Below are 12641 nucleotides of genomic sequence, written 5' to 3'. Positions count from 1 at the left end.
TGGATAAATAGGAGGTGGTATATGCCTATAATGTAGGCCCTACATGCCATTATTTTTACACCAAAATCAGCGGTATCGCTGCATTGTTGAATTAGAACTCTACCGTTATATTCATACAATAATTATTATTCATTATACAATAAAGACGTATGAGATAATATAGCAGATGTATCTTAAATCAAAACTAAATTGGATAATAATTAGGGAATAAATATTGCAAAATGTGTAGATTGATTATGATATTAAGATATTATAACGCGTGTCAAAAGAGAAATTAAATTGAAATAATATTAAGTTTGGCGCCATGTGCAGTCGCCCAGGCCGCCTATAGCTTTCGTCGGCCCTGAACGTAGTACTTACAGACAATCTCGTGACTAGCACTATAAAGTCCAGATTAATAGGGTTATGATTAAAGTATTAAACTCATTCTCATATTCTTTAATTACATTAAAACTGCTTAAATTTAGTCCTATAATAAATAATATATATGTAATATGTACCTATTACCTATATAGGCAAATGTATAGGTTTATAATGGCTACTGAGTTTGTTGAATCCGTTGAAACAATAAATGGATAAACAACTAATACAAATTCTTTAACTTAATTAATTTAGTAACTGAATCCCAAAAAATAGTTTTCCTTGGTATCACTATATTATCATATTATATTGCGTAATCTCATAATAAATAAATCAATACTTTTTAAAATGTGATAAATTTATACATTATAGTTAGGTATAATATTATATTATATAGCAAGGGATAAAGATTTTTTTTTAATTATCATGTCTTGGGGTTTGTTTTATTCAAAATTAATCATAATACATTATAGGTAGGTAGGTACACTAACTAATACAAAACATATGTCTTCGACAACATTGGACGTTTATAATACCAGCTACGTGTCTGAATTATTTCCAAAAAAAATAATAGCCAGCCGTTTTCGTTTTAAACATTCCGTATATAATAATAATAATAATATCAGCCTGCAGATACATTATTCAGTGGTATAATATGTATGTATTTGGAGAGCATGTGAAAATATCCGACCACTAATCACAACTGGCTGTTAACCACAAAAATAATCCATGCAAATCGAGAAATTGGACTGTCGAAAAATAATATCATTATACGTTTTAGACATAATAATAATAATTTTCTTTCCCAAATTTTCGATATTATCTCCCAAATTCCAGAAAAAGTCATATAAAAAAAGGTAGGTAAGTGGATGTCGCTCTGCTGTACAGTAGGTTATAAGTGGGTCACTGTATAATGGATGGTATTAAATTTGAATTCAATGATATACTATCATTGTATAAGAAAAACGATTCTGAGCGGAGACGGTATGTCAGTCTAGGTATAAGACATAATACTCGACATAATATTATATTATAGTCTATATTATTTAAAACAATTGACCTATAATAGGTACCTATAATAAATTCCAAATTAATCATATCATAATATCTATTAGGTACATATAATGCGTTATACAGCAACAAAAAAGCGTGATACTATCATAGATATATAATAGTATACTTTAGAAGTTTCAAGTACCCACGAATAATATTATACAATCACAACAAAATAACTAAAATAGTTATCCAAGGTTTTTAATATGTAATTTCGTCCAAATTTGTACTTAAAATTACTATAAAAATAAACTGTGTAAATGTATTTTTTAGATTTTTTGGTAACAGAATTAATTACTTACGTGGAATCTTGTTTTAAATTTTAAATTCTTAGATACAAAAATTGAACATTTTATAAATTTTTAACTACAAAATAATTTGACTAACGATTTTTAATATTTTTCATCTGCCTTTGAAACAATATACTAGGAGCCGTCTATTAAATTTTCAAGCTTTTTTATCCGACAAATAAAATTTTATTGATACTTTTAGAAAAAAAACTAAAAAAAAATGGAAAATGAAAATGTCCGTAAAGAGCTCAAAAATAAATCAAAATATTTTGAAAATGTTATGGTGTATAGAAAATGCTAAGATAAACATTCAGTCAAAATTTCATGTATCTACGGTCATTTTTTTTAAAGTTACACCAAAAACCAAATTCAATTTTGTGAAAAATCGATTTTGCGTAAAAATTCCCGTTTTTCCTTAATTTTTCTTTTGTTTTTCCCGGCGCTTTTGAAAACTACTGGGAAATTTAAATTTTGACCTCCCCAATATGCACCAACGATATTCACTTTCTGATCGAACAAGATACTGAAGTTGAAAATCGTAGCATAATTTCGACTACTTATCGTGTACACAGACACAAAAAAAAAAAAATAAAAAAATAAATAAAAAAAAAAAAACACACATCATTGTAAAATCAATACATTCATCGTTCCACTCAGAATCTAAAAGAATATTTGAATATTTTTGTATTTCAATTTTTTGAGAAGCTAAAATCAAAAAATCAAAAATGTGGTAAAGTCGATTTCAAGTAGACTTGATGTCGAATTCAAATCTGTTTTCAGAATTCTTATCGCTTCATTAGATCAATTGGCATGTTTGGAAAAAAACACGTCTAAATTACTATGTCACGCGTGTGTTAGACGAAAACAGAAAATCACGGTATCGAATCCCCTTAACCGGTCACAATTATGTGACTTCTTCACACAGCATTTGGGAAATAATAATATTTTGAAGTGCTTGAATAACGAATATTTGGCTGATAATATTGTACAAATATTATCTTCTCACGATAACATAATATATTGAACTATATGATTGCATAAAAATGTTGACTAAATATGTTTATATAAAACTTCTATGAAAATATTTTTTGAATATATGATTCAATTTTTTTTGCAATTCTTTTTTATAAAATATTTTCCAAATATGAATTTCTTGGACAACGAATATAACTAAAATATTTCCTAATTATTTACGCAACTTTTTTAAATATTTTGACAACTATAATAATACTATTATTGGCTTGAAAATATTTTTACCAGTTAGAAAATATTAAAATGTTGTGTGGGCTCCATGGTAGTTATACAATATGACATATTGTGTCATGATGTGGACACATCTGCACAAAATACGTAGAGTACATTGCAAAAAATAATAAAAACGTTAAATTTTATTAAACAGTGAAATCAGATTTTTTTTCATCGTTAACCTGCGACTGTTGCATAAAATATAGTATACTTTCAAGTCTCGGGAAGGCATTGTTTAAAGTGTTTAACGCTTTCATAAAAAATGGATAACCACCAAATACAAACGGAAAATACTAAATTATGTACATTATTATTACCGAGACAAAATGTAACCAGTACCTAACGATGAATAACATTTCCGATGAAAATAAAACGGCTCGACAGTACGACGAGAAAAGCGCACGTGATAATAGCATACGTCACATTTTGAATTATGGACATTATTTGTGATCGTTTTCAGTCCAACGCTCGTCGTCGTCAACTGCAAATGTCTGCAGTTATATATTATGGTCAGACTTATATTTTAAACCGACGAATAAATCGTTTCCGACGTGACGACAAACGGTATAATAATATATATAAACCTACGCCTTACGCTTTTAGACACGAGTACATAAGCATAATAATATTATGTAATACCGAGACGATTTAAGTTGGTACACAATGTGAATAGTATTATAACAAAAAAAAAGAGTCGACGAATTGACGGTCATCTCGGTGTATTTCGTTTTCTCAGGATCGTAAAAAAAAAATAATAATAATAGTAATAATAATAACAACAATAATAATACTTTTGTTCTTGGCGTACACGGTGGACCGATGAGATTATCGTGTCTTAAATCTCTTTCTCTCTCTCTTACTTTCTTCATCTGTATTGTGCTTTTGTCTACGCGGAAGTGTGCGGTGCATTTAACAAGTAGTTACGATTAACACAACGCACGCGAAACCCATCGTGAAACACGAAACACCGTTGACCCTTATCGACTGCACAGCCAACTCTACACTCGCAATCCGAATCGAAATCGCATTCGTAAAAAAAACAATAATCTAAACATGCAAAAATATAATATTATTGTGTTTAATACTTTAATGTGTAATTGTCGTTATCAACTGTGGCGATAAATTAACAGCATTAATAATATAATCATATTGTAGCGTTTGTCGGGAAAAGTACTCGAAATTTAACGACCTGAGCAATGTCGATAGTAAAATCAACGCGTACCAATAATAAACTGTCGATCGTATACACGTACATAATAATAAGTGTCTGAGAGTACCTACCTACTTGATAAACACATTCGTCGAACATATTTTACTGTGATCTGGCGATCTGTGAACTCAGATAAGCTACGGATTTCGTCTGTGAAGTGTTGTAGCGATTGCAAATCATTTCAAACGACTGTTGGACGGAACAAAACGATATAAATACATCGAACGAAGACGAGCAAAGATAATTAGCGATATGGAAATTATTACGTTAAAACCATCCACTTTATACGATATGTTATTCTAGTGTTCGACTGTTTCACATCATACATTTTTGATAGGTCTGCGATATGTAAACATTCCGTCGGTATATTTTTAATGTCAAGAGCAACACTACTATATTATCATATACCTACTTTAATACGTCTTATATTTTGTTAATAAACAGAGTTAGGCACGAATAATAAATCAAACACGTGTGGAGACTGAAGATACTTGCAGAAAGATAACTTATTCAGTACACCTTCAATTTTAGTTTTTTTAATAGTTATTATTTTTATTTCATGACTGATATAAATGAATACGATAAGGTATATGTAGATCGAGAGATTTAATCAATAAAACAATAGTTTAAAAGTCTAAACACTGGGACAGCCTTCACAAGCATACTATTGGATTTAAAATTATAAACATGAATTAAATACATATTTATTTTCATTATTAATTCGAAAAGCAATATTTTTTGATGAAATGTGAAATAGATTCAAGATTCTAGTTGAACTAAGTATCAAGTAAATTACAGTTCTAAATTTATACATTATAATATATAAATTATACATTTCATACATTTTATACCTAAATAGTAAATTGTAAAGAACAAAAAAATAATTTAAATCACACTTTAGTTACTTATGTTAAAAATTAAAATAATTTAAAAATCAATAAAAGTTCTTATGATTTCTTAACAACAACACTTTATTTTTTTAGTAATTGAGATTTTTTTAAAGTACTATAATAATTTGTTAAAATAGCAAATTATGTGACATGACTAGTTTTTCATAATACTTTTATAAGGGTTTAAAGTTGTTTAAGTATCTACGATACTTCAGTTTTATGAAACTTTTAATGAACATAATAAAAATTACATTTAATATATTAGTTGACTAATAATAAGTGGTTCATTAAAAAGCTTTAATAAAGCACATAATTATATTTCAGTTATTGTGAATATATTTAACTTTGTAGTATTTTAAAAGTATTTTGAAGTATACTTTTAACCCCACTGTTATTCTTTTTATAAAAAAAAAATGCATTTTAAACACAACACATGAAAGCTATTGAATACGTTATAAACTCTAGAGAAGTACCTACTACAAAACCCAAATGATTATGCATCATTTCACATTTAAAAATATAATAAATATTTACATTTAAAAGTACAATTAATAATCTAAGGTATATTCCCATGCAGGCTCTTAAATTATACAAGTAAATAAGTTGTATTTAATGTTTATAAAGAATTATAGATAAATGGATTTAAAATTCTAAGATAGTATAGGAAATAGGTTTATTCAAAAATACTTTAATTGAATACAAGTAGGTACCTTTGGATCTATAAAATTTAGATATACCTATCTATTAAACATATTTATAACTTCAAAGCATTATTTATCCGACATTTAATAAAAAAAATAATATCATTCGATTTTAATCTAATGTGTTATCTATAATCAGTAATCGTCTAGATTTGTCGGACGTCTATTAACATTTAACCCTATACCCACGACTGTTTATAACATGGACGTATTTTTTATCATACCCAAACATTTTATTAGATGGTATAACCTATGGTTGAATATTGATTACATCTACACATTTTCGCCTGAAAATATCGTTTTATTCCGTATAATTATTTATTTATTACACCTCAGTTTACACCCCGCTGTGACATGAAATAATTGTAAATGATTGTAGTTGCTTTATTCACACGATTAGCATAATATGATGTATTATAATTTAGATACTCAATTGATGAAATTAAATTTTTTTCTACTTGACGAAAGACATGTTTATCGTCCGACAACCACGCGATCGTCGTTCACTCATCGCCAGGTTTATTTATAACAATTAATAACATAATTATATCACGTACAAGCTTGACGTTAGGTACTTACGTACAGTTTGTAAAGTTGTATACCTACGTTCTACATATTATTATTATTTTTAGACATTCCTGAAAACAGCACATTAGCAAGTTTTATATTATTAATTTATTATTAGGTATTATTAAAAACGTCTAGATTATTATAGCGCTACATCGACCTATTGTGTCCATGCGAAACAAATACCTCTGCAAATACACTTTGATTAATAACGGTTTTAAATTGTAGTTTATAGTCAGTTTAGAACGGAAAGTGCAACTGCAGACGTCAAAGAAAATGCGCACGGAACACTTTTTACTGAAGTAGACTTAAACTCTTAACTTAGTCTATGGTCTATGTCTGTCGGTTGCGATAACTCGTAGACACAATAAGTCTCGAGATATGAACAGCACGTCATATTGCTCGCGCAACATCGTACGACCACAACGACATTATGCATTTCGAAGGACTTTGGTTGTCGGATAGTTAACCGACTTTTTTTTATTTTTCTGAAAGACACTGGTTTATAGCGTCTGTGTTATTTATGTTCGACTGTAGTACAAATAAAGAGGGTCAAAACTATTTATATACAATCCACAAGCAGTATAATGTAAATGCCGTCTAATGTACATTAGCCAGGACGAATAGGTTTTGTATAAAAATGTCTTTGTTCAGTTGTATACTGGATAACGGATACCAATAGCTTAGAAATATTTGCTTTGAACTCTTCTTATCCCGTTAAAGACTAGACTTTTTTCTCATCATAAACAAACCAAACGATGATGGATTTTAAAATACCAAAAAGTGCTGTATAGTTTTAATCTGTCTGGTTATTAAACCTAAATGTATTTTATACTTTTAACTAAGTTATTCAATAAAAGTAAAATGATGACACTACATAAAACACATTGGTACACAGTTTACGTTTCAAAATTTGGAGATATTTTTTTAAATATATAATAACAATTACCATAGTTATTGTACATCTATAGTATTTAAATTATTTTATTTTTTAACAACTTCTATAAAGTAATAATTGTCATAATTAAGTAATGCAATTAACTTTTGACTTGTGTAGGCCGTGAAAAAGGTTTCACATCGATTCAATAAATAATTTTAACAGTTCCCACAGCAGAGTTCAATGGTTAAAATATTTTTAATTGGAGTAATTATCTCAATGTACCTACTTTAAATTAGGTCATTTTAAAAAAGTTATCTAAAATTAAAACTATTTATGAATAATGCAATCAACAAATTCAAAAAACATGTTGAGTCATTAGTATGTTTTTCATATGAAAATAAAATCCAACTTCCGTTTCCAACAAGAGTATTATAAAAACGGACACAACTACCTGGATCGCTTGTGCCATTAATAAGATTATTATGAATTGAACTAACTAAAAAATTCAACATTGATCTCGTCATAAGTCACAATGCCTAATTATGTCGTTGTACTTTCTGCTTTCCCTAAAGTAAACGGATAAGTGCGTAGCGTGTAGCCTTAATTATCTTTTTACAGTTGTATTATATATTATATTATGATCTAAAAATATTATCGTGTTGCTTCTTCCCCTTTTACCACTGAAACATTAATCCAGGCGCTGGAATAATAATAAACTTATTTAATTGCCAACACATTTTTAAAAACGCGCTCAGTGTTTATCGTTCTCGAGACGTAGTCGTATGAACTAACTAAACATACAACTTATGGTATTTAAAATCTAGATAAACAAAAGATTTGAAGGGGCTTCGCCCCTTTATAGTAATCGGAATAAAAATTCAAAGGAAAAAAAATCACCCAGAAAAAAAATATTTCGATAAATTAGGACATTAAATAGCTATATTCAAAAATAATTTAAATATATATATAACTTCAACCTTAGATAGTATACCTACTTATAAATCAGTATAATATGATCTAAGACTGCAACTAATGATTTATATTTTATAATAAGATCGAAAAGTATTTCTTTTTTTTTATTAATAATATACTCGATTTAATTTTGTATAGAACTATACAAATCGTAATACAATACAAAACATTATTAAAATGTTGTTATTATTGTTTATGATTAAAAATGATAATATTATATGCAAATGATAAAATAGTTGTATAGGTTTATTAAATAAAAGTAAATTCCATTATTTTCAACATTATTTACTTTTCTTACTTTTTTACATTAAATAATGATTCATTAACTTGATTTTTTATTATTATTATTCGTTGAACTAACACAATATTAATTTGATATAAGTATTTATAGGTAATTATTAATTTAATTTGTAAATAAACATAATATTTTATTTAACGTTTTAAAAATATATATTCAATCACTCATTGAAAAATACCGTGTGAGTTCTTATATTGTATTCGGGGGGATATTTTTTTCCTCGAGAGCTGGGAAATTTTTTCTTCCTAACGAGGAAATCTTAATCTCACAGTTCCCCCCATAATAGGTGAGTTCTAATACAGTTCCCTAATAGTGGGTTTTTACCTACCTACATTGTCTTAATACTTAGAGTTATTATATATTTTCATTTTGTAGCGTTTGTGGGCAGTAGTGAGGGTATAGTGAACAGTAGTGACCTTTTGTCCGCCCACATTCCTCGGAATAAATTACACGACAACCGGCGTAAACAATGATGATAAATTATTGTTCATACTATAAATAATACCTCACAGATTTGAGAGAAAAACATCCATAAAAATAATGTCGCCATCAGAACGTAAACAATTATTCATTTATTCGACTTAAGAAAAAAAGGCTTGAAACATATACGCTTAGACGTTTGGCAATGACGGAAATAATAACGGTGCTACATAAACAACCGTTTAAGTGCACGGAATTGGTTCAATTATTTTTCTCGATTAGAAAATTGCAAAGATCAACACGCAGCAAACCGTATTCTAAATTTCTACTCACGTCCGTTTAAATCGTTTCCCGGCGAAATTAAATCGTACATACATTAACGAGGAGAACAATAACTACTAATATAATATTATAATCATTATGTGTCCCTCGACGGCTATTATCATCATTATTATTATTATAGATGTGACGACCGGATTAGAGCATAATATTATAGTGTTGCGAAATCAAAATATGTATGCGGCACGCCAACACGTCCCATGCCCGTTACAACGACCCGTTACCAGACGGTTTTCAAGTTATTAGTAGTCGACTTTTGTACTTCCAACGCCGATTTCGGTCCAATCCGAATTAATCGCCTTGTCCGGCTGCAGCTGTCGAACGACTCTCCACGCACGCGATCGCGTACAGACACCACAGACAGTGCAATAACGACGTCGATAAACGGCGTCTCGCTTCGGCGAAACAGGAATATAGAATAATAATATTATATAGGTAATCGACGAATAATAATAATTCCATCCAAACACGCTATCGCGGGCTAAATACGAATATTATTATTAATCGTATCCGTTTGTGTCGCGATCGTTACCAGCACAGACACCGGTTTTCGGCGTTGTCGTCGAGAAATCGTATACACTAAATAATATACGTCTACAACACACACGCAATATATTTATATAGCACGTGTCGTGAAACCCAACTCGTCATTGTTGTTACGTAAAACGTACGATCGGCGTACGCGAGTTGTACAACTACAATATTATCATTTATCATATAATAGTATTTTGTGGCAGTTCTTACGTCTTGCTATCATCGAATTTGTGTCGATCAACGACAGGTACAACAACAAAATCTATTTTTCCTAAATATTTTTTATTTTTATTCACCACCGGTGGCATAATCATTCGGGGTAGGGGTACTATGAAGCAAGTAACAATATGCATTTAAACATATAGAATATGATAGCACGTGAGATCTAGGTGATAAGATTTAATGGGCAAATGACGACGAAGATATTATTACTAAATTTATAATGCTAATCAGTGTTTCTGCTGTCCGGGCGTTTCGTCATCACCACAGTACGCCGAGCAAAAACGACCCCGTTTGTATTCGAAACATCACCCCCTCGAAACGCCCCATAACGCACCGACCCCAAAAAAACACGAGAAATCTGCGAGATCGGCACCACTGCCGGCCGGCTACACGCGGTTACCATGGCGACGGCGGCGCGCGTTTTACGTGCACCTACGCGCGTGTACCGCCGTACGCGTAACTCACGCGTAGCACCGCTGCGTAACCGTCACGTGGCCGACACGAGGGCGGCTGCCGCCGTATCCGCGGGGGCGGTATTATTAGGGCTGCACGCGATCGATTGCTCGCGCGTCCCGGCTAAAGACAACAAACGCGACCGCCCGGGTCGTACCGTACCGGTACACGCTCATCGTAGTACCGCAATCATGTTATACCGTCATCATCATCATAATATCATACAAGTCGTAACAGTAAACGTAATACATAATTAATCGTAAGACGCTACCATGATGGTATTGCGCTCACCTCGTGTAACAGAGCGGCCGACTCAATCATTTTCCGACGATACCATCATCGTCGTCGTCGTCGTTGTCATCGTCATCCCTGTCACGTGTGCACCACTGTAGTCAGTCAATGCGTCGTCAAATGACCCGGTCGGCAAGCCTCGTCACGCTCACGCTTCCACCGTCTATCGCGATGCTGACGCCGCAGGCGACGGTGACGGCACAGACATGATCGCCGGCGATGTTTACCGCACGTTATTTCCGGGAGTTGGTGCCCGCGGTCGGAGATCTTCAACGGTACAACCTGTGGCCAGCGAGTGTGCGACGGCGGGGCTTATTTAAATATACACACACACACACACACACACACACACACACATATACACAGACACACAGGTAAGCGGAGCTGTCGCGGCGGAGACACGATCAGACGTTCGGTCGGCAGGGCACGCGCGGTACGTCTGCCGGGCGGCGGTAAGCTTTCACCCGGTGGCGGTCGTAACTCGGCGGCGTCGAGCTTGCGCCGGGGCGCCGCCTGGCGGTCGGTTCGGTCGTCCGCCGTCGACGCCGAGCGCCACGACCGGCAGCTGACGGACGACGACAACGACGAGGTCAAGTTCAAGCTCGCGCCGAGCCGTGTTATTACTCCGCGACTCCGCCGCCGCCCCACTGCGCAGATCTTAGCCGCCGCATATACGTGATCCGATTGCGAAACGCGGTTTAGTCGAAACGTTATTTATTTTTTCGGCACCTCACCGCCACTATTGCGCAATCCATTTATAATAGTAATGTGTTTGCTGTAATATGCATACAAAATATTATTATTACTATGTAAAAGCAAGAACTGGTGCGGCGGTGTCTGCAGAAGATTGTAACCACAGTGGCCCAGTCTGAACTTATAATATTATCTTTCAGTTTGGGCGCCTACCACCTACGAATATTATATGCATATTATGGCGCGGACCCAGGTGGGCTGAGGAGATTTAGCCCCTCCGTTTAGAAAGAAATGCTATATAATAATATTATATATTTATTTGTATAATAAATAGTAAAGTTCATACTTCCTAAAATCCATAAATTTAAAATATAAAAAAAATTGTTATTGTTGTTATCAAATCTTATCTAGGTATAGTCTATTTATATCATGTACTAAAATAATAATTATATTTTTTCTGAAAAATGTAGCCAAACACCCACCCACCTCCACCATCGTTTTAGATTTAGATCCGCCCCTTATTATTATATCCTCATATTTTAACACCGTTCTTCGCCTCTTCGGTCACCGAAACGACTATACTACATGATATACGAGTTGGTAGTCTATATAGTGCCGTACCGCGTCTCTATTTTGCTACCGAAACGGCTTAATAATTATATTTTGTATTTTCATAGTATATATTCGAGTTTGCCCACCTCTTCCCCTAGAAATTATTTCAAATGATTTCCCAGTCAAATAATTTTGTCGCGGGGAGGGAAAAGACTGGTTTTTCAGGCCCATTGTAGCCAATCCATCGAGACAACTCTAGAATACATGATAATTACACAGTTTTTAAATATTAAAGTTTTATATTAATATTTTAAACATAGGTATTTGTAATTAAACCATAAAAGATATGAGAAAAGACATACTTTAAAACCTAAAAAAATTATAGCTTATGTTTTATGATATAAATGTGTTGTAGGTATCTACGAACTGTTAATTTAATAAGTACATATTTTATGTACCTATACAAATATTACATTTTAGCCAAGAGCACATTTAATAAGTATACACTGGTACAGTAGGCATTTACCCCTATGGATGTACGAGAGTTAATTGGTTTTTATAATTAGAAAATAATAATTTCTTAACAAAAATAAAGGTATTCTTATTATTTTACCACATTAAAAAAATATTTTTACATTATTTTCATTTTAAATATATCAATACCTAATATG

The 12641-nt window shown here is 32.1% G+C and overlaps 1 protein-coding gene across 1 annotated transcript in view; it reads right to left on the bottom strand.

Moving 5' to 3' along the window:
• The window catches only part of LOC100167481, a 46857-nt gene extending 35671 nt beyond the window's left edge, over positions 1-11186 (bottom strand). The window contains exon 1 of the mRNA XM_008184939.3: positions 10726-11186. The gene's annotated coding sequence lies outside the window, so the exon portion shown is untranslated. The remainder of the gene's footprint in view (positions 1-10725) is intronic.
• Positions 11187-12641: the final 1455 nt, after the last annotated feature.

This window comes from Acyrthosiphon pisum, chromosome A1, assembly GCF_005508785.2.
Source record: "Acyrthosiphon pisum isolate AL4f chromosome A1, pea_aphid_22Mar2018_4r6ur, whole genome shotgun sequence".
NCBI lineage: Eukaryota > Metazoa > Arthropoda > Insecta > Hemiptera > Aphididae > Acyrthosiphon > Acyrthosiphon pisum.
Note: the sequence above shows the minus strand (reverse complement) of the source record. Positions and strands in the feature narration are given on the sequence as shown.